This window comes from Pleurodeles waltl, chromosome 2_2 (assembly GCF_031143425.1).
Source record: "Pleurodeles waltl isolate 20211129_DDA chromosome 2_2, aPleWal1.hap1.20221129, whole genome shotgun sequence".
NCBI classification, from domain to species: domain Eukaryota; kingdom Metazoa; phylum Chordata; class Amphibia; order Caudata; family Salamandridae; genus Pleurodeles; species Pleurodeles waltl.
The window spans coordinates 450,486,922-450,514,458 of NC_090439.1; positions in this window are offsets into that span (position 1 = coordinate 450,486,922).

Consider the following 27,537-nt stretch of genomic DNA (forward strand, 5'->3'; position numbering starts at 1 on the left):
TTGTAAATAGGCACAATAATTGTTCCCTTCCAGGAGCAAGGATAATTTCCACTGGCCAAGACGGCATTAGATACTTTATTAACGTATGGGCCCCACATATCGAGGTCAGATTTAAATAAGTCAGCGGGTATGCCGTCTAACCCAGGAGATTTACCAAGTTTTTGGGCCTTAATGGCCATCTTGGTTTCATTTAGAGTAAAATGAGTCAAACTACCCAAGAGGGATGAATCTAATATGGATTCAGTGCTACTATTAATGGGAGCACCGGGCTCAAGATCATATAACTTAGTCAAACGGCCATCCCAATTCTCAGGAAGAATATGTCAATCTGGTCTAGGATTTTCGTTTCGTCCATTCGAGGCCACCAGAGACCAGAAGCGTTTCAAATGTTTCTCCTTAGCTGCTATCAGCAGATCCTGCCATAATGCCTCTTCCCAATTATTTTTACACGTTTGTATTATAGACACATACTCACACCTAGCACTAATTATCAGATGTCTATCTTTGGATTTATTTGCTTTTAGCAACCCACTCTTGGCTTCCCTGCATGCTTTGCCAAACCACCTATGATGGGGTCCGGCATCTCGACAATTTTTCTCCCTGACAGTTCTGAAAAATAGATCTTTCAAAGCAGAAAATAGATCTACGTGCAAGGCCATAACCTCATTAGGGGGATATAAGCAAGAACCAACCATGAGTTGATGAGTTGTTACTAAAGCAGGCATTTTCCCCCATAGATTGTTTGAGTTTTTGAAAGAATCCCATTTTAAAGCACGTTTGTTAGAAGAAACTTCTAGAGAGGGAGTGGATTTGTGGTCATTTTGTGTATCTATTTTATTTTAAAAAAGCCTGTCGTATGTTACTAAAATTAGGGCATTATCACTATTGTATTAGTTACCTACCCTGATATCTTTAATAGCATGCCAAATCCTAACATTAATGACAGCATAGTCTAATATACTGCTATAAGACCCTCTAAAAAATGTGGGTTTAGCTGGCGAATACAAGGGAAAACGCCCATTTCATGGATAAAGACCATGTGTTAACATGAAGTCCATGACTTGCAAAGCCCTACTACTGGATTTGGGCTGTTTTTCCAGAGAGGAGAAAGGAGTGATATTCCATGATACATCCCCTAGCTGTATGATCTCAGAGAATACAGGGTTTGGTTCTAGTGACACGTTAAAGTCTCCAGCAACAATGATATAGTGCGATGCTATAAAATCTGATACCAGGGCATTCAATATCTCAATGGTTTTAGAAAATTGAGAAGGAGGTCCAGGTCTATTATAGACATTAATACACAACAGGTGGGAACCTTTCCTCTGATGGATTGATAAGGCATATATCAGAATCCACATACATTTCTCTGATATTGACCAGTTCTGAGTTTCTTATCCATGTGATAAGACTCCCCACCCCGCCGCTCTCCCTGCCAGGGATGGTCTAGCTTCTTTACAAAATGAGCAAAACCCTTGCCTGAAGACATTAGAAGTAGACCAGGTTTCTTTTAAAGTAAAGTAAACCAGTGTTATTTTTTTTACGCTAATGTAGCGTTAAGGAGGCCACTTTCCTGCTCCATATTTACAAAGTGGCGCAATGCATGCATTGTGCCATTATGTAACCCCTTCCGCCATATTATGCCTGCAAGGGGGCATTCCCCCATTAGGAGTCCCAGAAAAATGGTGCAGTGATGTTTACAAGATTTTACTGAGCCATTTTTCCAGTAATTTTTAATGCCTGCCTAAGGCAGGCATTAAAGTTACACTCCCATTGTTTCTAACTGGCCTCCCCATGTACTGCTGGACTAGCATAATATTTGGTGCTATTCGATTAACCCCTCGAGTGCCCAGGACGTAACAGTTACATCCTCATTTGTACCACTTGGGTGCTGAGGACACAACCATTACGTCCTGGTATGGGCACTTGGAGGGAGCGCCTCGCAGCCCCCTCCCATGGGCAAGGATGGAAGGGGAATCGTTTTCCCTTACACCCCCACCCTCCATGACCCCTCCTTGGCATCTGATGAAGTCAGTGCGCGATCGAGTGCTGACATCATCAGAGGCTGCCCCCACCGTGCTGGAAGATCAACTTCCGATCACAAGGAGGGGTGAGAGAGGCATCAAAGGAAAGGAAAGGCCTTTCCATTCCTTTAAAGTCTCGCTTAGGATTTCTGCTGCCCGATCGTGATGCGATTGGGCAGCAGAAATGCTCTCTAGACACCAGGGAGTTTGTTTTTTTATTTACTTACACATAAGGGAAGCGGCCCCTTTGGCAAGGGCCACTCCCCACAGGGGGAATTCATTCTAAGGCCATCAGTCTATTTTAATTAGGCCAATCTGCCCCCAGGGGGAGCAGAAGCCGCTTGACACCAGAGATTATTATTATTATTTCTTTATTATTGTTTACATGTGGGGACAACCTCTTAGGCAAGAGTCACTCCCCTTGGGTGGAAAATGTATTTTAGGCCATTTCTGCCCCCCTTGGGGGCAGATCGGCCTATGTTTATTAGGCCGATCTGCCCCCAAGGGGGGGGGGAACCACTAGGCAACAGGGATTTTTTTGTGACACCAATTTCATGCAAGGGGAGCGACTCCTTAGGCAAGGGTTCCTCCCCTGGGGGAGCACATTTATTTTAGGCACTTCTGCCCCCTTGGGCAGATCAGCTTATTTTAATTAGGCCGATCTGCCCCCTAGTCACCAGGGATTTTTTTGTTTTTATTTTTTACAGATGGGGAGCAACCCCTTAGGCAAGGGTCGCTCCGGGGGGGGGATCAAATTTATTCTAGCCCATATCTGCCCCCCTTGGGGTGAGATCGGCCTATTTCTGTTATGCCGATCTGCCCCGGGGGGGGAAGAAACCACTTAGGCACCAGGGATTGGTGTGTGAATATGTTTGTGTTTTGTTTGGGGGGGACAGCCCCTTGGGCAGGGGTCGCTCCCCATGGGAGCACATTACTGTTGGCCATATCTGCCCCCCTTGGGGGCGGATAGGCTTATTTTTGGAAGGCAACACTGCCCCCAAGGGGGGCTGAAAGTCCACCAGAGAAGATCATTTTTTCAAAAAAAGAAAGTGGGGATATGGCCATAACCCCACCCCAAATAAATGGGGCCAAAGTTGTTCTGCCCACCAGTGGGCAGATTGGGCAATTTCCACTTATCCACTCCCCGAGGGGGGCGGCAGAAAGCCTACTTGATGCCAGGGAATTTAAAAAGAAGAAAAAATAGTCCGGTGGTGGCTACCAACCATCGTGGGCAGGGTTATACAGGGAGTAACAGTCTTTCAGCTCTCCCGCCCGCACACTAAAATATCTTATCCCACAGCAAGCAAAAGGACATTTGATTATCTTGTGTTTTGGTTTTACATTTGAGCTATGAGAGCTTGTCTAACTCTCAAAATCGTCCCACTTGGAATGGTGAGCGCTGCACTTTTTGGACTTTGGGACCCTGCCATCTAGAAAAATCCACAAGACCTAGACACATCTGAAAACTAAACATCTGGGTGAGTCCAGGGTAGTGTGCTTCACATGCACCCGCACCATTTTCTTACCCACAATGCTATGCAAACCTCCAACGTTGCTGGAAATAACAAATTTTTCTCAAATGTTTGTGATGGAACTTTCCGGAATCTGAAGGAATTCACAAAATTCCTACCACCCAGCATTATCTCATCTATACCGATAACAATTCTGCCCCACTTATCAGCCTAAAAACTTTTTTTTTCAAACTTCCTTTTTGGACCCGCTTTGGTAATCCCTCAATTTTGACATATTTTTAGCTCTTCCCTGTCACAGGCACTTGGCCCACCTACACAAGTGAGGTATCATTTTTATCGGGAGAATGAGGAGAATGTTGGGTAGTAGGAAATTTGTCCCGGTGTGGTGATCCCACACAAAGATATGGGGAAATTGTGTTATTTTTGCTAAATTTGAGGTTTGTGGAGGAAGCTGAGTTCGAAAACTGGGGGATACACGCATGTCACACCTCCCTGAACTCCCTCAGGTGTCTAGTTTTCAGAAATATTTGAAAGGTTCCCCAATATGGCTGCTTAGCCCAGGATCAAAAATGCAGGTGCCTCACCGCAAAAACAGGTAGTTTTGTATTTGATAATTTTGATGTGTCCAAATAGTGTTTTGGGACATTTCCTTTCGCGGGCAGTAAGCCTACCCACACACACCACACTGCCTACACACCATTTTTTACTGGAGACTTGGGGGAGCGCTGGGTGGACGGAAACTTGTGGCTTCTCTCAGATTCCAGAACTTTCTGTCACCGGAATGTGAGGAAAATGTGTTCTTTTGGCTAACTTTTGAGGTTTGCAAAGGATTCTGGGTAACAGAACCTGTGGGATCCTCCCAAGTCACCCCATCTTAGATTCCCCTAGGTGTCTAGTTTTAGAAAATGCACAGGTTTAGTAGCTTTCCCTTGATGCCGGCTGAGCAAGAAGCCAAAATCCACAGCTAGGCACTTTGCAAAAAATGGGAAAATGTGATGTGTCCACTTTGTGTTTTGGGGCATTTCCTGTCGCGGGCACTAGGCATAGCCACACAAGTGAGGTACAATTTTTATTGGGAGACCTGGGGGAACAGAAGGAAATTTGGTGCTCCTCTCAGATTCCAGACCATTCTGTCACCGAAATGTAAGGAGAAAGTGTTTTTGGTCAAATTGTGAGGTTTTCAAAGGATTCTGTGTAACAGAACCTGGTGAGAGCCCCACAAGTCACCCCTTTTTGGATTCCCCAAGGTGTCTAGTTTAAAAAAATGCACATTTTTGGTAGGTTTCCCTAGGTGTCAGCTGAGCTACAGGCCCAAATCTACAGCTAGGCACTTTGCAAAGAACACATCAGATTTCCACGTAAAAATGTCATGTGTCCATGTTGTGTTTCCTGTCGCGGGCACTAGACCTAGCCACACAAGTGGGGTACCATTTTATCGGGAGACTTGGGGGAACACAGAAAAGATAGGTGTTATTGCCCCTTGTCTTTCTCTACATTTTCTCCTCCCAATTGTAAGACAGTGTGTAAAAAAGACACCTATTTGATAAATGCACTGTAATTCACATGCTAGTATGGGGACCTATTTTCACTCTTTATATTTCAGCAAATGAATTGCTGTATACCCAGTATAGAATGATGAACCCACAAGCCCTATATATCCCCGCAACCAGAAGAGTCTAGCAGACGTAATGGTATATTGCTTTCAAAAATCTGACATCGCAGGAAAAAGTTACAGAGTAAAACGTGGAGTGGAGAGAAATGGCTGTTTTTTTTTTTTCACCTCAATTTAAATATTTTTTTATTTTAGCTGTTATTTTCTATAGGAAAACCTTTTAGTATCTACAAAATGACACCTTGGTGAATTTACAATTGTGTCTACTTTTCAGAAATGTTTAGCTTTCCGGGATCCAGCATTATTTTCACACCCATTCCAAAAAACCACAAGACTTCTTCTGCAGCCCTTTTTTCCCATTTATTTTTAAACTAAATGTTTGCTGTATTTTTGCTAATTTCTAGGTGTCCTCCAGGGGAACCCACAAACTTGGGGTACCTCTAGAATCCCTAGGATGTTGGAAAAAAAGGACACAAATTTCGCATGGGTAGCTTATGTGGACAAAAAGTTATGAGGGTCTAAGCGCGAACTGCCCCAAATAGCAAAAAAAAGGCCTGACACCTGAGGGGGAAAAGGCCTGGCAGCAAAGGGGTTAATGCACCACAATAGCATCAAAAATGTTGACACTGTTGTCCTAATGTGCACCATGGTGCACCATATTGTAAACACAGCGCTACCATGGTGACGTTAGGGGATGCAGGGGGCAAAAAAGCAGGCGGGTCATAGCTGATGTTCCACTTTCTTGTTAATATGCCCCATTGCACTTACAATTGATGAACAAACTTGATTGCATATCTTTGACACAAGTTGACTATCCTTTCAAGGTTAAAAGAAAATTGTCATTTTATTAGGATGCTTGGGCTCACAATAAATTGTTCACCATTGTTCACCATGGAGTGAGAAGGATCTCAAAAACTGTATTTACTTATACACACAGACTCATTTGTGCACAACCCAGATGGTAGTGACAACACATTTTAGGTTTTCTAGCGACTTGAGTTTCTTTTCTTTGGGGCTTATTTACAAGCCCCCGTCGCCACTAGAGCATCACTTTCAGCGACGCTCCAAAGACATTGTGCCCTTTTCCACATTTACAAGATGGTGCTAAGCCACTTTGCGTAGCTTAACTCCACCTTCCAAATATAGCCCCCACCGATGCAGTTTATGCAGCAGAGGGTTCGTGCAATGGGAGTAGCTGTGTGCATTTTTCATGCAGCACTCTTTGCTTTTGACACTGCCTCACATTTATGAGAAATTGTAAACCTGAGGCAGCACCAAAACTAACATCACCCCATAGATGGCGTTAGAGTGGCAGAGTGAGGGAAAATACTTTTATTTCTCCTCGTTTTTGCTTTTTCTATATGTGCTGCATTCTGCAGCACACATAAGAAGAGCAAAATACAATTATTTATTGTTTTTGTGCAGGAATATGTCTCTTTCTGCACATAAACAATCATTAAATAATGATGATTTGCTACTTCTATGTGTGCTGCACATAAACTACCATTCCCTGCAACACATGCACCCTTGCACTATGGTGCAAGGGTGCCTGCGCTGGCGCTAGGAACAGAAATGTGTTGAATCTTATAGATATGGTTCATTTCTGCCCTTTCCCTGTGGCGCAGGGCAGCGCAGCAAGACACTATACAAGCAATGACTGAGTGTAATTTGTGAAAGGGTCTTATAAATGGGTTTACCTACATCTTGACCTGAAGGTACTACAAGAGGCATTTTTAACATTAAAATGCTATAAGAAAGTGGAAAGAATGCAAGAAGTTCTGTTGAATGCAAGGGTCCACTAGCAAATCTCTCTTATAGCCTCAAGCTGAGTTACTCCAGCATTCCTCCCTCTTCCGCTAACTACCTCTGTCAAATAAAATAGTTTTGCAGTATTGCCTGCAAAAAAAAACTATGGGACATATTTACAGGCCCAGTGGTGCAGGTGGCGAAGCCAGTGCTTTGCTGCGCCGCCAAGCACCACCAGGAAGGGCAGAAATGCGCAGTATCTATGAGATACGGCTCATTTCAGTCCTCTCCCTTTGTGGGGATGATTGTTTATGTGCAGGAATTGGCATTGTCATGCACAAAACCAATCAAAGGAGGTGTTTTCATCTTTCTATGTGTGCTGCATAATGCAGCATACATAGAAAGTGGAAAAAACAGGGAGAAATAAATATATTTCTCCCCGTTGAGTCTTGTATATCTGGGAATGCATCAGATTCCTTAGCGTTCCATGAGTGTTGCATGGGAACCACACAGCAACAGCAATGGAACGCCCCTTTCACACAGTTTTTTGCATGAAAAGGGCCCCTATTTACAAGGCCATGAATAGCAACTCTAGGTGGCTTTGTGTGGCTTGTAAATATGGGGTGGCACACTGTGCAACCAGAGCATCCAAAAAATGACGCTACAGTGGTGCAGTGTGCCAATAGGGCCTCGTAAATGAGGCCCTTTGTTTATGAGCCCATCCCACAGTGTTACAAATTACAAATGTGCCATCAGCCATTCATCCTTCCATTATCTGCATAGCTATAACTAACATGAATACTGTAAGGAGGTGGAGACAGTTAAAAGGGCAATGCCCATGAATGCAAAGGACCACTCAGAAATCTTCCTACCAGCCTCCTGGAATACCCCCCTTTCACACTAACTACCCTGTCAAATAAAACAGATTTGCATTATTGTCTGCAAAAAAGACTTTATTTTTGGGTCCACCCCACTGTATTTGAGATCCCAGGTTTGAATCATAGAAAGGTGACATCGGCCTTTTAACCTTCCCAGGATCAACACAGCAACAATCAGCACAATGCAAATACACCATATATCTGTGTATCAGCACACTCACAAGAATACTACCTTTCTAGCAACATTTTGCTTACCCTTCCAAAAAAGCTCAGAAATTCCATTTCATTGGCTGTCAACAGTTTTACAACAATGCACATACTGAATCATGTAACTGATTAATAACCTGAACAGTATGCACTAGGGAGAGCATTTCACACTTTTTGAACATGGAGGTCATATAAATATATGTTTGCAAAGTGCAGGATCAAGTGATGACATATGTCTATTGTTACCCAACTAAATGATAGGCCTTTTAGCAACCTAGCAAGATGGAAGGGTGAGTGTTCTCACTCAGAATCAAGCAATCCTAACAACATGAGGTCAAGCGGAGGTCCCTGCAGTGTATGTAATAGGTAATTGATCCACCAGACCTGGATATATAGTTGGGCATTTGCAAGCTCACAGCAACTGCCCCCAAGATATGCCAAACACCACCCTTAAAAAGCATAAATGAAGACAGAAAGCTGAACATAAAACCAGTACAGACTAATTGGGTTATTTAGATTTTGATGTAGGCACTGCATCAAATAAAAATTTGTGGCTGTCCTGCCAACCTTATTTAGAGTGTTTACCTATGTCCTGCATCTGCCAAACTAAATAATGCCCCAAAGAATATGCAAATAACCAGCTATTAAGATATCAAGCAACACTTGATAGCATTAACTGTTTACCACACGTATATGTTTGCCAGACAAAGGGTAACAGCACCACCCAAGATACTAGGTAAGCAATTTGTTACAGTCCTCTGCCTGTACCCCCCATGCTAATGGCATCTTGTGCACTATAAAAAGGGACATTTAAAAACAAAAATAACACTGCCCCTCTGGGATTCCTGAAGTTCTCTATAAACATTAAATGAATTGCTTTGCCATCACTGTAGATTGTGACATGACATTTATTTACCAAAGGTACAAGGTATTATATTAAAAATTGTAAGAATTTTAATGTGGAATACTTGTACATCAGACACAGTCAGCTGAATGATTTCTATCTGTTGAGGTACTTATAGAGGTGTGGTACTAGAATATCATTATCAGAATGTCATGTAACATAAATATTGTCTCCTATTATGAACAAAATTATTGCCCAATGGGGTAATAGAAAATCTACAACCAATGGGATGATATTTTACTAAATATAATGTAGGACACAACATTTATGCCTGACAATACTTCTGTGTAAGATATTATGACAGACAGCTCTTAAATATTGGGGAGCATATTAATGAGGTTTGTCACCCTTGGCAACGGACTACTAAGTCAGATTTTCAAGCCAAACAAGACCACCTTGTGTGGCTCTGCATGGCTTGATAAATCTAGAGTAATGCAACGCAACACAAATCGCTGTGTTGTGTTACTCTGCTGCAGGGAGGCGTTCCATGGGTGGAGAGTGGATGTTCCCACACCTCCACCCATGGATTTTGGCATATTCCCATATTTACCAACACTAGTAAACCCCGGAATGTGTCACAATGCTATACCTTCCTGGGGAGGCGCAACGTGGAGAAATATCTTTATTTCTCCTTGTTCTGTGTGTGTTGCGTTCTGCAGCACACTTAGAAAGAGGAAAACTCCTCTGGGGATTTCTTCTTGTAGGAAGGTGCCCCTTCCTGTGCAAAAACAATCCTGCTCACGTTTCAGGCACCCTTGCACAATGGCGCAAGGTTGCTTGTGTTGGTGATAGGCAGCCAAAATTACACCAGCGCAAAGGAAAGGACAGGAATGTGCCATATGATGTTAAATACGGCACATTCCTGCCCTTTCAAGCAGTGCACAGCAGCTAATGGCTTGATGCACTGCGCTGCATTAAAGCTTGGTACATCAGCCGCTAGGTGTCAAAACCATACAAATCATTTTATGTGCAAGTTGTAAACTTCAGGATGTTTAAAGGCTGAATCAGCCCTGCTTGTTTTCAAACCTGTAACATTCATTTAATACCGACTGTAGAGAGCAAGTGCATGGCTTTAATAAAACAGGGAATTTGAAATAGGGCCCTATTAGGCCATCTCTTTTTTCTGCTCGAGATCTAGGATCAGGCATGAAGGAAAAACAAGCATTTGCAATGGAATGGGTCTCGCATTTGTGAGAGTTAGAGTTACTGGAGTTGGAAATGACAACATCTTTTACCTATATATTTTGGTTTGGAGTTTAGAGAATGTATGTGGTGTTGAGTGGAATTATGTGTGTTGTATTGGAATTGCTAGGTGTGGAATTGTGTGGGGTGGAATTGTGTGGTGTTGGGTGTATTTGTGGAGTGGAATTATGTGGCATGGTGAATAGATAGGGGTGAGAGTTGCACAGAATGGAAAGAAAGGTAGCGAGGGATAGGTAGTTTGTTTAGGAAGTGCTCAGGATTAGCCCTTCCGCTATAGCGGAGGAGCTTTGCCTCACTGCTGAAATGGAGGAAAAGAAAATGATAATGAAAGTACTTTATTATAATTTTATTTTTATGCTTGCAGAGTGCTGGACAGGGCAAACAACCCCCATGTCATCAGGGAGGAGCAGTAGTGGTAGTGCGCTCCAAGTGCGCATGTCAGTTTGGCCAGCTGTCCGAGGCTGGCCAAACTGACATGCGCACTTAGAACTCTCCACTGAGCTGTAATTTACAACCAGGTAGAGACCAAGCGCAGACTTCCACTGCCTCCCTGAGTGGAATTTCAGACTGCTCATGCCAATCCCGGTGCTTCGCTCATGCTGTTAACAGCATGAGAGAAGCATCTGAATTGGGTAAGGAGGGGAGCAGAGAAGCAGCGAGGTGACGGCCAGCAGCGCAGGTAAGTGTTTGTTTTTTAATTTAATATTCCTTGTCCCTGGCACCCACCGATCCATGTGCTGCTGCTCCGGCCATCCCTGGCAGTGGTCTTCACTGGAAGTAGCGAATGAACTTGAGACAGAAGAGCAGAAAAAGTGTGTTTAGCCAGAGCTATTGGTGTTGCCAATGTCTTTAAGCTATGTTGTGATCAAGTATTTGAGGCTGACCTAACAGTGACATGTGAATCTATATAAAAACATGAACACGTGCACAGTATATTCACCAACAGAAATCATAATTTTACATTAATTTCACTTCTTGGTATAATAAAGGAGCTAAGTGACTAACTGATGCACCATGGCTAAATTAAAGGTAATATAACATGGGCCACTCACACATATACTATCTAGGTTACCAACTCACCTGCTTGTGCATGTCTTTAATAATTCATGCACAATCCATTATAACACATGCACATTCCCGTTTTGAACTTGTTTAATGGTTCAACAAGTCAGTAAAGGCGCACAGACAGCTTGCAAAAAGACATAACAAAGGACTTTAGTTAGAAACATATTAGCTGCATGTGTGAGGAAGGGTCACTTCAAAAACCCTGCCCCCACCCTAAACTTCCATGCATACTTCACAACATAGAACTTTAAACCCTTGCATGCCATGGACGTAATGGTTACATCCGTGGCTGAGCCTCTCAGGCACCACGGACGTAACCATTACGTCCATGTACTGGCCCTAGGGGGAAGCGCTATTTTAGGCCCTTCTACCCTCGGGGGAGGCAGAAACCATGAAGACACCAGGGATATTTCCTTTTTTCTTTCTTTTGTTTTTTTTTGTGTTGGGGGGACGACTCCTTGGGCAAGTGTCACCCCCAAGGGGCAAAAAGCACTTTTAGGCAGTTCTGCCCCCCTTGGAGCCAGATCTGCCTATTTTTTTTAGGCCCATCAGAATCCACTTAGCGCCAGGGATCATGTGTGTGCTTTGTGTGGGGGGTGGCCCCATGGGCAAGGGTCGCCCCCAAAGAGGACAATATAATCTATACCATTTCTGACTCCGTTGGGGGCAGAGTGGCATATTTTTCAGGCCCTTCTGCCCCCAGGCAGAAACCATGAAGAAGCCAGGGATTTTTTATTTTGTATTTCTTTTGTTTATTTTTGTGTCGAGGGTGCGCCCCCTTAGGCAAGGCTCCCCCCCAAGGGGAAAAAAGAACTATTGGGCAGTTCTGCCCCCCTTGGGGACAGATCGGCCTATTTGTTTAGGCCCATCTGCTCCCAAGCGGTGCAGAATCCACTTAGCACCAGGGATCACGTGTGTGTGTGTGCTTTGTGTGGGGGGTGGCCCCTTGGGCAAGGGTTGTCTCCCAAAAGGGGCAATATAATCTATGCCATTTTTGCCCCCCTTTGGGGGAAGATTGGCCTATTTTTTTTAGGCCCTCCAGAAACCATAAAGACGCCAGGGATTTGTTTTGTTTTCTTTCTATGTTTTGGGGGGGTGCCCCTTTGGACAAGGGTCGCCCCCAAGGGGCAAAAAGCACTATTGGGCAGTTCTGCCCCCCTTGGGGTCAGATTGGCCTATATTTTCTTTTAGGCCCATATGTCCCCAAGAGGGGCAGAATCCACTTAGCGCCAGGAATCATGTGTGTGCTTTGTGTGGGGGGGAGACTCCTTGGGCAAGGGTTGCCCCCAAAGGGGGCAATATATTCTATGGCATTTCTGCCCCCCCTTCGGGCAGATTGGCCTATTTTTTTTGTTTTAGGCCCATCTGCCCCCAGGCAGAGACCACTAGACACCAGGGAAAAATTAAAAATGGTTAGTGGCGGGTGTTTGTCAACTGGCGAAATATTTGCATTTATGATAATAACAGTTTATTTCTTGTTTTTGTTCTAGTTCAAAGCTTTTGCTTCCTTTGCTGTGGCTTGTTGCGGTTATGGCAGTGGTTGTCCTGAGGTTTGTGTAGTTGCATGCTTTAGGTAAGTAAATAAATTTACTCCAAAGGAGTATTGTTGACATGCATGAATTACATGTTTGTAGGTGTGTACTGAATGCAGGATTGTGTGTGAAATTGTTCTTAGATGTATGCACAATGATTATTGTGTTGTCTCATGTCTAAATTGCTTTTTTTTTGTTTTAGTGAGATATCATTGGTGATTGCTGTGGCTGTTCAGAGTAGTTGCTGGTGAGTCAAGCTTTTTCAGGCAAGTGAGCAGTATAGTTTTTGTGTTTATAACTCTTAGTGATAAAGCTACACTTTGGCCCTCATTCCAACCCTGGCGGTCTATGACCGCCATGGTGGAGGGCAACGGAAGCACCGCCAACAGGCTGGCAGTGCTTCCAGGGCCATTCTGACCGCGGTGGTAAAGCTGCGGTCAGAAAAGAGGATCCGGCGGTTTCCCGCCAGATTTCCCCTGGCCCGGAGAATCCTCCATCGCCGCCATGGGGATTCCGACCCCCTTCCCGCCAGCCTGTTTGTGGCGGTTTACACCGCCAGAACCAGGATGGCGGGAACGGGTGTCGTGGGGCCCCTGGGGGCCCCTGCACTGCCCCTGGCAGTGGGCAGTGCAGGGGCCCCCTAACAGGGCCCCATTAGGATTTTCACTGTCTGCTTTGCAGACAGTGAAAATCGCGATGGGTGCTACTGCACCCGTCGCACCCCTGCAACTCCGCCGGCTCCATTCGGAGCCGGCTTCATTGTTGCAGGGTCTTTCCCGCTGGGCCGGCGGGCGCCCTTTTGGCGGTCGCCTGCCGGCCCAGCGGGAAAGTCGAAATGACCCCCGCGGTCTTTTGACTGCGGTGCGGTCTTTCGACGGGGTTACTTTGGCGGGCGGCCTCCGCCTTCCAAAGTTAGAATGACCCCCTTTGCTTTGTTTGTTACTTATCTTACATGGTGCTGGTTGTTGGTGGTGCATTTGTCCAGTTACTTTTTGTAGGAAGGATCATGCCTAGCCATAAGATGTCCGCTGAGCAGGTTGTTGGTGTGCTTTTTTATTTGTCTTCTGACCATGATTATGAGACTGACTCTGCATCTGAGGCAGAGGAGGAAGTGCAAGATTCTGGAAGTGAATTTTCTGTCAGAGAGGAATCATCTGATGATGAAACCACTCTCGGTGCTGATGAAGGGCTTGTTTTAGAGGAGGACACTAATGTGCCAATAGTGCAGCAGCCAGCGGCTCAAATGCTTCCCATTGGAAGACCTGACACATGGGTCACACCAAACATGGAGCAGCCACAGTTGCCTGCGTTTACTGGTTTCCCAGGGTGTCGAGCTAATATGGAAAACTTTTTGCCTGTCAACTTCTTTGAGTTGTTTATGGACGATATATTTGTGGAAGAGAGTGTTGAGCAGACTAATTTGTATGCAGGGTAGTATTTGAGGAACAACGCTGCCAGATTTAGGCCACACTTCTAGAGCTAGCCGGTAGAGTTCCACAAATCTGTAAGAGTTGAAAAAGTTATTTAGTTTAACTTTTTTGATGGGGTTGATAAGGAAGCCATCACTGTCTTCATATTGTTCTACTAGTCCCTTGATGGCAACTGCTATATTAACTGCAATCATCAGTCGTAACTGGTAGGAGCTTCTTCTTCGGATGTTTCATTTTGTAGATGCTTTAGCCTTGCCACAAGATCACCCTGATTCTGACCGTCTTTTTAATATTAGACATGTCCTTGATCATTTGCGAGATCGTTTTTCAGAGATCTATGTTCCAGGCAAGATCCTGTTCAAGGGTCGTTTGGTTTTTAGGCAGTACATTCCTAGCAAGAGGGCATGGTATGGAATTAAATTGTACATGCTGTCTGGAAGTAGCATAGGATATGTTTATAATTTCCGGGTCTACACTGGTAGAGATTCCAGTATTGACCCCCCTGGTTGTCCAACCACAAAAGGAGGTTTGGCTACCTAGGAAGGAGGATAGGCTAGTAAGAAAGGTAAGAGCCTATCAGAAGGAGTCTCTGACGTCACCTGCTGGCCCTGGCCACTCAGAGCAGTCCATGTGCCAGCACACCTCTGAATCCAAGATGGCAGAGGTCTGGGGCACGCTGGAGGAGCTCTGGGCACCTCCCCTGGGAGGTGCAGGTCAGGGGAGTGGTCACTCCCCTTTCCTTTGTCCAGTTTCACGCCAGAGCAGGGCTGGGGGATCTCTGTACCGGTGTAGACTGGCTTATGCAGAGATGGGCACCATCTGTGCCCATCAAAGCATTTCCAGAGGCTGGGGGAGGCTGACACCTATTTCCAAAGGGAGAGGGTGTAACACCCTCTCTCTGAGGAAGTCCTTTGTTCTGCATTCCTGGGCCAGGCCTGGCTGGACCTCAGAAGGGCAGAAACCTGTCTGTGTGGTTGGCAGCAGCAGCAGCTGCAGTGAAAACCCCGGAAAGGCAGTTTGGCAGTACCCTGGTTCTTTTCTAGAGACCCGGGGGATCATGGAATTGTCTCCCCAATGCCAGAATGGCATTGGGGTATCAATTCCATGATCTTAGACATGTTACATGGCCATGTTCGGAGTTACCATTGTAATGGTGTTCCCGCACTCCCAAAGTCCGGGGAATTTACCCTGAATGATGTGGGGGCACCTTGGCTAGTGCCAGAGTGCCCACACACTAAGTAACTTTGCACCCAAACTTCACCAGGTGAAGGTTAGACATATAGGTGACTTATAAGTTACTTAAGTGCAGTGGTAAATGGCTGTTAATAACGTGGACGTTATTTCACTCAGGCTGCACTGGCAGGCCTTTGTAAGAATTGTCAGATCTCCCTATGGGTGGCAAAAGAAATGCTGCAGCCCATAGGGATCTCCTGGAACCCCAAATACCCTGGGTACCTCAGTACCATATACTAAGGAATTATAAGGGTGTTCCAGTATGCCAATGTGAATTGGTAAAATTGGTCACTAGCCTGTTAGGGACAATTTGTAAAGCAGAGAGAGCATTACCACTGAGGTTCTGGTTAGCAGCGCCTCAGTGAGACAGTTAGGCATCACACATGGAACACATACATATAGGCCACAAACTTATGAGCACTGGGGTCCTGGCTAGCAGGGTCCCAGTGACACATAACAAACATACTGACAACATAGGGTTTTCACTATGAGCACTGGGCCCTGGCTAGCAGGATCCCAGTGAGACAGTGAAAACACCCAGACAGATATTCACAAACAGGCCACAAGTGGGGGTAACAAGGCTAGAAAGAGGCTACTTTCTCACAAGGGCGGGCCTTAAAAAACAGCGCACAGCCTGATGTGCGCCATTTTTTACGCCTGGGTCAGGGCAGGTGTTAAGGGATCTGTGGGCTCCGTTCCATGGTCTCTGACCATGGAAGGAGTCCAGAGGTGCCCTTCCCTGCCCACAGGGACACCCCCTGCCGCCCGCGCCCACCCCTGGAGGACACCCATGGATGGGGGGACCCATCCCAGGTAAGTACAGATAAGTTGAGGTTAGTATATTTTTTTTAAATGGCATAGGGGGGCCTATTTTGGGCCCCCTACATGCCACTGTGCCCATTGTCCATGCCGAGGGGACAGAAGTCAGGGGCCAGGGGACAGAAGTCCCCTGGGCATTGCCATTGGGCAAGGGGGCATGACTCCTGTCTTTGCTAAGACAGGAGTCATTTCATTGGGGTTTGGCGTAAAAAATGGTGCAAGTCCGGTGTGAGGCATGATCGTTTGACGCACAACTCTCATTTTCCCCTATGCCGGCGCTGCCTGGTTTGAGTATTTTTTTTTTTACTCAGACCATTCCGCAGCGCCGGCTAATGTCATTCCTTAAATAAGGCGCATGCATGCCGTGTAGGAATGGCATTAGCCGGCAGTAAAATTGTTGACGCAAAACAGCACCGGCGCTGGTTTGCATCAAAAAAGTATAAATATGGGTCTGTGTGTGGCGCTCTGTTTTGCACACGCCAGCTCTTTTCCTGAAACAATGTATCTTGATTCGGCGCCTTGCTTTGTCAGTGTAACGTGACCACCCACCCAGAGCTAATTTACATTTTATGTTTCAAAACATCCCCTTCAATAGCAAGGTGCATCAGGCTCCGAGCAGTCTCTGTCTCCCCGGACACTGCTGCTGTATCTGACGCCGGCTTGTACATGCACTTGTACTGAGGGATTACTCTTAGGCCCATATTTATACTTTTTTGTGCCGCATTTGCGCCATTTTTTGACGCAAAAGCAGCGCAAACTTACAAATTATAATTGTATTTTGTACGTTTTCGCCGCTTTTGGGTCAAAAAAAGACACAAAGGCGGCGCAAAAAAGTATAAATATGGACATTAGTGCTGGCCTGCTGGATTTTAGGTTAACTATTGGCCTGCTGGGGGATAACATTTCAGAGACCCCCCGATCCCTCCAATGCCAGGACTCACTTAATGTCATCCCCCAGGATTCACCTTCACCAACTGAGGGTGCACTTAAGTTAGAGAATGATTGGGTTTTTCTTTCTTTTAGTATTATACTGAGTCTCCACACCATGTGCAAAGCCTCATGGGCATCAGAACACAGTGAAGAGTTCACATTTATTTATTTCTTACAGAAACAGTTCATTGTTGAAGAGAGCAAGAGCACAGTAATATCTAAATGCAGAGTTTCTTTACAGTAAAACATATATAGCAGTCTTTTGGCAAACATGCCGCCAGCAATGAACTGTGCACATAAGTTCACTGGGGCTGTTTCTTTGTTAACCCCTTCGCTGCCAAGCCTTTTCCCCCTCAGGTGGCAAGCCTTTATTTTTGGCTGTTTGGGGCAGTTCGATCTTAAGCCCTCATAACTTTTTGTCTTTATAAGCTACCCATGCCAAATTTGCGATCTTTTTTTCCAACATCCTGGGTATTCTAGACATACCCATACTTTGTGGGTTCCCCTGAAGGAGACCAAGAAATTTGCCAAAATACAGCAAAATGTTACTATTTTTTGTGCGTTCAGCCTCCTTCCAGTTAGTGACAGAAATGGTTGTGAAACCAGTGCTGGATCTCAGAAAGCTAAACGTTTCTGAAAAGTAGACAGAATTCTGAATTCAGTAAGGGGCAATTTGTGTAGATCCTACAAGGTTTCCTACAGAAAATAACAACTGAAATAAAAAAAAAATTGGAAATGGAGGTGAAAAAAACAGCAATTTTTCTCCAAGTTTTACTCTGTAACTTTTCCCTGCGATGTCAGATTTTTTAAAGCAATATACTGTTACGTCTGCTGGACTCTTCTGGTTGTGGGGATATATAGGGCTTGTAGGTTCTTCAAGAACCCTAGGTACACAGAGCCAATAAATGAGCTGCACCTTGATATGGGCTTTCATTCTGTACCGGGTACACAGCAATTCATTTGGTGAAATATAAAGAGTGAAAAATAGGTATCAAGAAAACCTTTGTATTTCCAAAATGGGCAGAGGAGAAAGTGTTGAGAAGCAGTGGTTAGTTGCGCATCTCTGAATTCCGGGGTGCCCATACTAGCATGTGAATTACAGGGCAGTTCTCAAATAGATGTCTTTTTTATACACTGTCTTACATTTGGAAGGAAAAAATGTAGAGAAAGGCAAGGGGCAATAACACTTGTTTTGCTATTCTGTGTTCCCTAAGTCACCTGATAACAATGGTACCTCACTTGCGGGGGTAGGCCTAATGCTTGCGACAGGAAACGCAACATGGACACATCACATTTTTACATTGAAATCTGACGCATTTTTTGCAAAGTGCCTAGCTGTGGATTTTGGCCTCTAGCTCAGCCAGCACCTAGGGTAACCTACCAAACCTGTGCATTTTTGAAAACTAGACACAGGGGGGAATCCATGATGGGGTGACTGGTGGGTCTATCACCAGGTTCTCTTACCCAGAATCCTTTGCAAACCTCAAAATGTGGCTATAAAACACTTTTTCCTCACATTTCGGTGACAGAAAGTTCTGGAATCTGAGAGGAGCCACAAATTGCATTCCACCCAGGGTTCCATCAAGACTCCCGATAAAAATGGTACCTCACTTGTTTGGGTAGGCCTAGTGCCAAGACAGGAAATGCCCCAAAACACTAAGTGGACATATCAAAATTATCAAATAGAAAACTAACTGTTTTTGCGGGGGCACCTGCGTTTTTGGTCCTGGGCTCAGCAGCCATACAGGAAAACCTACCAAACCCAAACATTTCTGAAAACTAGACACCTGAGGGAGTCCAAGGAGGGGTGACTCGCAGAGATCTCCCAGTGTTTTCTTACCCAGAAAAATTTGCAAACCTCAGTATTTGCCCACAAAAAACAATTGTTCCTCATATTTCGGTGACAGAAACTTATGGAATCTGAGAGGAGCCACTCATTTCCTTCCACTCAGAGTCCCCCCACGTCTCCCGATATAAATGATACCTCACTTGTGTGGGTGGCCCAGGTGTCTGCAACAGAAAAATGCCAATAACCTGTTGAGATTGAGGGGTTAGCACAGCAAGTTGATAAGCACATATTTTTCTTTTCTACATCTTTTTGTTTGACACTGCTTTGGGGACCCACACAAGTGAAGTATAATTTTACTTGGGAGAATAAGGGCAAAGGTGGGAGGTAGGAAATTTGTGGTGGAGCGGTGATCCTACAAAGAAAAGTGAGGAAAATATGCTTCTTTAAGCACATTATTAGGTTTGCAGAGGAGTCTGGGTAAGAACATTTTTGGGGATCCAGGCAAGCCACACCTCCTTGGACTCCTTAGGGTGTCTAGTTTTAAAACATGTCTGGGTTTGGTAGGTTTCCCTAACTGAAGGCTGCACCCGGGACCAAAAACATAGGCCCCCCTTCCAATCACAGGTAGTTTTGCAATAGATCATTTTTATGTGTCCACTTACTTATATGATGTTCTAAACACTAAAATTGTGAAAAGAAACGCACTTAGGTTATGTTAACCGACAAACCAAGTTGGTGGCATGCTTTATCATCGGGGACCCACCCGAGTTACATAGCATGACACAGGTGTGCTGCGACGCCTGATTACAGCAGAGCAGGTTTTGTTATTTTTACCACTCATACTGGTTGGATTTGGCCTGAGGGTGAGTGATGGTTCAGTAGATCACATTTTATTAACAAGGGATTTCACAAAAATGAAATGCACTGTTATTAACTGAAAGACCAAAAAACTGAACCAATGACTCACAGCTCGTGAGCTGTAAAGCCATGACAAGGCATCAACCGCTTTACAGTTCATTCACACACCTTTCATACATGACATGCACAAGACCATGCACGCCGCCAGCCACGGGCCCAGCACATTACAACACTCGCATCAACAGACATCAATCACACCAGCTGATTGGAGTGTGTGGACTGGCATTTGCCTGGCAGTGTGTTGCAGTAGCCAACAACAAGAAAATATTTACACTGCCAGCCAAGCAGCACCCCACACACACCGCCAGCCAAGTGCCACCCCACTCACACCGCCAGCTAAGCGCCACCCCACTCACACCGTCAGCCAAGCACCACCCCACTCATACCACCACCCAAGCGCCACCCAACACACACCGCCAGCCAAGCGCCACCCACACACACAGTGTAAGGTTCCAACCTCCGATCTACTCTATCAACACCACCCATGTGCTTATTGTAGTCTAAAATGCACACAGGTTTGCACACTTCAGCAATTTGACCCCAAATTGCAACAGGTGAAGTACACTCATCATGGATGTTAGTTTGAATGTACACATCCCTTCTGTCTACAGATTTCAGAGCTATTAGCTCATCATTCTGCAAGGCATTGCACTGTCCCTTCTCATGTTTTTTACAGACGAACTCTCTTGGATAGCCTTTCCACTCTGAACAACTCCTTGAAGAACTGAACTCCAGTGTAGACATTATCTACATCTAATGGTGACCTTTGTTAAACAGACGTCTACCAAGTTCCAGCACAAAAGACTGCATCACCGGTCCTCTGGGTCCCCTCTCAGCACAACGAGCGTGGTCCCTGGAACTCAGCAACTCTGTCCAAGTGACTCCCACAGTCCAGTGACTCTTCAGTCCAAGTTTGGTGGAGGAAAGCCCCTGCCTCCCCACGCTAGACTGCATTGCTGGGTACCGCGTGATTTGCAGCTGCTTCGGCTCCTGTGCACTCTTCCAGGATTTCCTTTGTGCACAGCCAAGCCTGGGTCCCGACACTCTAACCTGCAGTGCACAACCTTCTGAGTTGTCCTCCGGCGTCTTGGGCTCCCTTTTCTGACTTCGGGTAGACTCCGGTTCACTCCTCTTCTAAGTGCCTGTTCTGGTACTTCTGCGGGTGCTGCCTGCTTCTGTGAGGGCTCCCTGACTTGCTGGGCGCCCCCTCTGTCTCCTCATCCAAATGGCGACATCCTGGTCCCTCCTGGGCTACAGCAGCATCCAAAAACCCTAACCGCAACCCTTTCAGCTAGCAAGGCTTGTTTGTGGTCTTTCTGTGTGGGAACACCTCTGAAAGCTTCTTCACGACGTGGGACAACCATCCTCCAAAGGGGAAGTTCCTAGTCCTCTTAGTTCTTGCAGAACACCAAGCTTCTTCCATCCGGTGGCAGCTTCCTTGCACCCTCAGCTGGCATTTCCTGGGCTCCTGCCCACTCTCAACACTTCCGCGACTCTTGGTCTTGGTCCCCTTGTCTTACAGGTACTCAGGTCCGGAAATCCACTGTCACGACTTCTGTGCTCTCTGGGGGTTGTAGGTACACTTTACACCTACCTTACAGGGTCTTGGGGTGGGCTATTTTTCTAACCCTCACTATTTTCTCACAGTCCCTGCGACCCTCTACAAGCTCACATAGGTTTGGGGTCCATTCGTGGTTTGCATTCCACTTTTGGAGTATATGGTTTCTGTTGCCCCTATACCTATGTGCTCCTATTGTAATCTATTGTAAGTTTACACTGCTTGGATTACTTCTTTTTGCTATTACTGCATATTTTTAGTATTGTGTACATATATCTTGTGTATATTTGTCATCCTCATACTGAGGGTACTCACTGACACACTTTTGGCATATTGTCATAAAAATAAAGTACCTTTATTTTTAGTATATCTGTGTATTGTGTTTTCTTATGACATTGTGCATATGACTCCAGTGGTATAGTAGGAGCTTTGCATGTCTCCTAGTTCAGCCTAGGCTGCTCTGCTATAGCTTCCTTCTATCAGCCTAAGTTTCTAGAAACACATCATCTACACTAATAAGGGATAACTGGACCTGGCACAAGGTGTAAGTACCTCTGGTACCCACTACAAGCCAGGCCAGCCTCCTACAGCCCTCTCCTGTGCGTCAAAATGACGCAGGAGTATAAATAAGGCGCACAGGCCTTAAAGTCATTTTTTGGGCGGGAGCGCCTACCTTGCATGTCATTAACGCAAGGCAGTTTCCTGCATCCAAAACATCACTCACACTGCGGGGTTTTGGCGTTCGCGGGCTCGGGCATCAAAGTTTAAATATGGAGCAAGGTTTGCACTGAATGTGCGTTACAAAATTTTACGCACATTCAGAGCAAACAGAGTATAAATATGCCCCACAGTGTGTCAGAAAAGGATATACACTACTGACACACAGAGCTTGAAATTAATGCCGTTCTGTGTCCAAGCGTGGAATGTTCTCACACACCCACCAAAATCTGAAGGGCATACACAGGCACAAATCATATGCAGAAATTCAGTGATTATTTACCAAAACATTTTGGGTGGTGCGGCTGGTATCGATTTTGTTGCCGCTTTGGACATTCACACACATCCCTGTTAGCCTGTTGAGAGTTTGCAAGCTTTAACACTAGAATTTTCACGTGCACCTATTTGACGGAGGCATCACAGCATGATGACAAAACAAGACGGCCATTTTATGTGAATTCTCAGCACTCAGAAAATAAATAATTTAAAAGTCTCCATTGTCGATATTAAGGAGCCTGCGGTATAGGCTTTTGTGTTTACACGCATGCTGCATTCCAAAGTCTGTTTTAAAATCCTCCTTAAACTTACACTGTAGGTGGCCCAAGAGCAAACACAACACAACTAGACACATTTTCTGATTAAGTAAAGTAATGAACAACAGAAAACACAGAAAATGAACAACGCCTGAGAAGCTTGGTCATCTGGAAATCGCCAAGGGTGTGAAAACACAACTGTCTAATGACGAAATGGTTAAAGCAAGATGGGGTGGGTTAATGTGGCAAGCAGCAATGGGCGGGAGGTGGTGATGTGGGGAAGTAACCACATGGGGAGATAAAGTGAACTGCGAGCAGTGACAGGCGCCAAAGTAAGACACAAGCAAGAAACCTGATGTAGAGCAGGTGTAGATGCAGAAAGAAAGTCAGGAAACTCGAGGATGATCCAGGTTCCTTCATATATTAGAGTCAGAAGAAGCTTCAAAGGAGCTAAGCATCCCAGCCTCCGCACCTCCTCCCAACCGTCTTCCTTTCTCTCCCAACATTCTCTTAGAATCTCTCCCTAAGGTTCTATTAACCCCCAAGGCTAACATTCTGAAAGCCACAGATATAACAAAACCATTAACAGGGAATAGCAGCCAACAACTTTTGGATAAAAAAAAAAAAATCAAGTAGTCCCTGAAAACGAACAGATCAAGACAAAAGTGGAATGAGAATGAGAACGAAGTTTGGTGCTGTTCCGTGGGAGGAAGCAAATAAATACATTCAAGGAATTTGTAAAGCACACTACTCACTCGTGAGGGTTTCAAGGTGCTGAGGTGGGGGGGGGGGGTGCTGCTACAGCTCGAACAGCCAGGTCTTGGGAAGTCTCCTGAAGGTAAGGAGGTCTTTGGTCTGACGCAGGTGGGTAGGAAGAGTGTTCCACATCTTGGCGGTGAGGTGCAAGAATTATCTGCCACCGGTTGTAGTTCTGCGGATGCGTGGGACGGTTGCGAAGGTGAGGTCGGCGGAACGGAGTTGCTGGGTCAGGGTGCAGAAGGAGACCTGTGTGTTGAGGTTTTCTGGTCCGGTGTTGTGCAGTGGTTTGTGAGCATGGGTGAGGAGTTTGAAGGTGATTCTCTTGTTGACAGGGAGCCTGTGCAGGTCTCTCAGATGGCCTGTGATGTGGCAGTGGTGGGGAATGTCCAGGATGAGGCGTGTGGAGGCGTTCTGGATGTGTTGCAGCCTCTTCTGGAGTTTGGCGGTGTTTCCTGAGCAGAGGGCATTGCCGTAATCCAGTTTGCTGCTTACGAGAGCTTCAGTGACTGTTCTTCTGGTTTCGGTGGGGATCCATTTGTAGATCTTTTGGAGCATGCGGCGGGTGTTAAAGCAGGAGGAGGAGGTGGCATTGACTTGCTGGGTCATGGATAATGAGGAGTCCTAGATGAATCCTAGGTTGCGTGTGTGGTCGGTGGGAGTCAGAGTGGATCCGAGAGTGGCAGGCCACCAGGAGTCATCTCATGCGCAGGGGGTGGAGCTGAAGATGAGGACTTCCGTCTTGTCGGAATTGAGTTAGAGGGAGCTGTTCTTCATCCATTTGGTGATGGCCTTCATTCCTTCATAGAGGTTGGTCTTGGCAAAGTCCTTGGTGAGGGAGAGGATCAGCTGGGTGTTGTCGGCATTTGAGATGATGTTGAGGTTGTGAGATCGGGAGATGTTAGCGAGCGGGCCATGTAGACATTGAAGAGGGTTGGGTTGAGAGACGAACCCTGGGGTACGCCGTAGATGATTTTGGTGGCTTCCGAGTGGAATGGGGGGAGGAAGACTCTCTGGGTTCTGCCAGTAAGAAAGGAGGTGACCCAGTCCAGTGCTCTGTCGCGGATTACTGCATTGCTGAGGCATGTGCATAGGTTGTGGTGGCAGATGGTGTTGAACGCGGCTGAGAGGTTCAGGAGGATGAGGGCTGTTGTTTTGCCATTGTCCAGTATGGTTCTGATGTCGTCGGTGTCGTTGTTGGCATCGATGAGGGCAGTTTCGGACCATAAGGAAGGACAAAGAAGGGACATTAACCAATTGCAGTCAAGGCTTTTTAAGGGAAAATAATAATAACTAATAAAAAGCCCATGAGCTGTTAGCCCAGGAGCTGTATACAACAGATCACGACACAGCACAAGCGATCATGAGACAGTGCAAACACTATTGAGGCTCGACTTAAAAGGCAGTAGGCTTTAAAATGTTCTTGATGCAGGTGCTCAGTGCTCTTCAGTGAGCAAACCCCTCTGCTGTCTGCTTCCCCCATCATGGTGAATTAACCGCTTCTGTGCCTAGGACGAGGCGGTCTCGTTCCGAGGACTAGACCACCTCGTCCGGCTCCCCCAGATGGCTGCGCACCCCCTCCCCTGGGCAGAGATGGAAGGGGAATTGCTTCCCCTTCCACCCTCACCTCCCCGTGACATCACTGTGTCGTCTGATGACGTCAGTGTGCTTTCGCGCGCTGACCTCATCAGAGGCCTTCCTCCCGGCACTGGAAACTCAGCTTCCAGCGCCAATCGAAGGAGAAATGCAAAAGCATTTCTCCTCTGATCACGTGGAGGGGGCAGAGAAGCCTGAAAGGAGAGGAAAGGCCTTTCCTCTCCTTTCAGGCTTCTCTGAGCATTTCGATTGGGCAGCAGAAATGCCACCAGACACCAGGGATTTTTTTTTTTACATTTACTTATAAGGGGAACGTCCCCTTGGGCAAGGGCCGCTCCTCGGGGGCAATTTATTTCTTGGCAATTCTGCCCCCAGAGGGGGCAGAAATCCACTAGACACCAGGAAAATGTTTATTTATTGTTTTTTTTGTGTTTTTTTTTATGTTTTGGGGGCGACCCTTTGGGCAAGGGTCACTCCGGGGGAGCAATATATTCCCTGGTGTCTAGTAGTTTCTGCCCCCAGTAGACACCAGGGAATATATTTTTTGTGGGCTATTTGAAGTAAGGGAAGCAGCCCCTTGGGCAAGGGCTGCTCCTCAGGGGGCAAATTATTAGGCTATTTCTGCCCCCCCCGGGCAGATCGGCCTAATATTATTAGGATGAAAACCAGGAAAATTTTTATTTATTATTTTTTTGTTTTTTTTATGTTTGGGAGCGACCCCTTAGGCAAGTGTCGCTCCCGGGGGGGCAAATTATTATTAGGCCAGTTCCCCCCGGGGGCAGAAACCACAAGACACCAGGGAATTTTTTTCTCTTCTATATACTAACGCCAAGGGGGGCAGAAAGCCCACCAGAGACCAGGGAAGATTTTTTTTACAAAATAAGAGGTTGGGGGTATAGCCATACCCCCACCCCCAATAGGGGGCCAAAGTTGTTTTGCCCACCAGTGGGTAGATTGGGCAATTACCCCCGATCCACACCCCAGGGGGACAGAAAGTCTACTAGATGCCAGGGAATAAAAAAAATAAAAAAAAAATAGTGAGGTGGTGGCTACCAACCAGTATGGGCCTGGGTATGCCCCCACCCAAACTGAAGGGGCTAACAGTCTTTCAGCTCTCCCCCACACACTAAAATATCTTATCCCATGGCAAGCAAGAGGACATTTTATTATTTTTGTTTTTTTGTTTACATTTGGGCCATGAGAGCTTGGTAACTCTCAAAATCGTCCCACTTGGAAATGGTGTGGGTTGCACTTTTTTTTACTTTGGGACGCTGCCATCTGAAAACTACACATCTAGTTGATTCCAGGGTGGTGTGCTTCACATGCACCCCACACCATTTCCTTACCAACAATGCACTGCAAACCTGCAACTTTGCTGGAAAGCACACATTTTTCCCACATTTTTGTGATGGAACCTTACGGAATCTGCAGTAATCCACAAACTTCTTACCACCCAGCATTGTCTCATCTATACCAATAAAATTTCTGCGGCACTTGTCAGCCTAAAAATGTTTTTTTTCAAACTGCCCTTTTGGACCACTTTGGTTCCCCCTCAATTTCAACGTGTTTTTGGATCTTCCCTGTCACAAACACTTGGTCCACCTACACAAGTGAGGTATCATTTTTACCGGGAGACCTAAGTGAACGTTGGGGGGTTGGAAATTTGTCCCAGTGCAGTGATCCCGCACAGAAATGTGGGAAAGATTTGAGTTTTTAGCTAAATTTGCGATTTGCTGAGGATTCTGTGTAAGAAAATATTGGGGGATACACGCAAGTCATGCATCCCTTGACTGCCTCTGGTGTCTTGTTTTCAGAAATGTCTGCGTTTGGTAGGTTTCCCTAGATGGTTGTGGAGCCCAGGACCAAAAACTCAGGTGCCCCCGCAAAAACAGGTAGTTTTCTATTTGATAATTTTGATGTGTCCAGATAGTGCTTTGGGGCATTTCCTGTTGCGAGCACAAGGCCTACCCACCCAAGTAAGGTACCATTTTTAACAGGAGACTTGGGGGAGCGCTGGGTGGAAGGAAATTTGTGGCTCCTCCCAGATTCCAGACCTTTCTGTCACCGAAATGTGAGGAAAAAAGTGTTTTTTTAACCACATTTTGAGGTTTGCAAAGGATTCTGGGTGACAGAACGTGGTGAAAGCCCAACAAGTCACCCCATCTTGGATTCCCATAGGTCTCTAGTTTTAAAAAATGCACAGGTTTGGTAGGTTTCCCCAGGTGGCGGCTGAGCTAGAGGCCAAAATCCAGAGGGAGGCACTTTGCAAAAAACACCTCTGTTTTCTTTTAGAAAATGTTATGTGTCCACTTTGTGTTTTGGGGCATTTCCTGTTGCGGGCACTATGCCTCCCCTCTCAAGTGAGGTACCATTTTAATTGGGAGACCTGGGGGAAAGCTGGGTGGAAGGAAATGTGTGGCTCCTCTCAGATTCCAGAACTTTCTGTCACTGAAATGTGAGACAAAAGTGTTTTTTTAGCCACATTTTGAGGTTTGTAAAGGATTCTTGGTAACAGAACCTGGTGAGAGCCCCTACAAGTCACCCCATCGTGGATCCCCTAGGTTTCTAGTTTTAAAAAATGCACAAGTTTGGTAGGTTTCCCTAGGTCGCGGCTG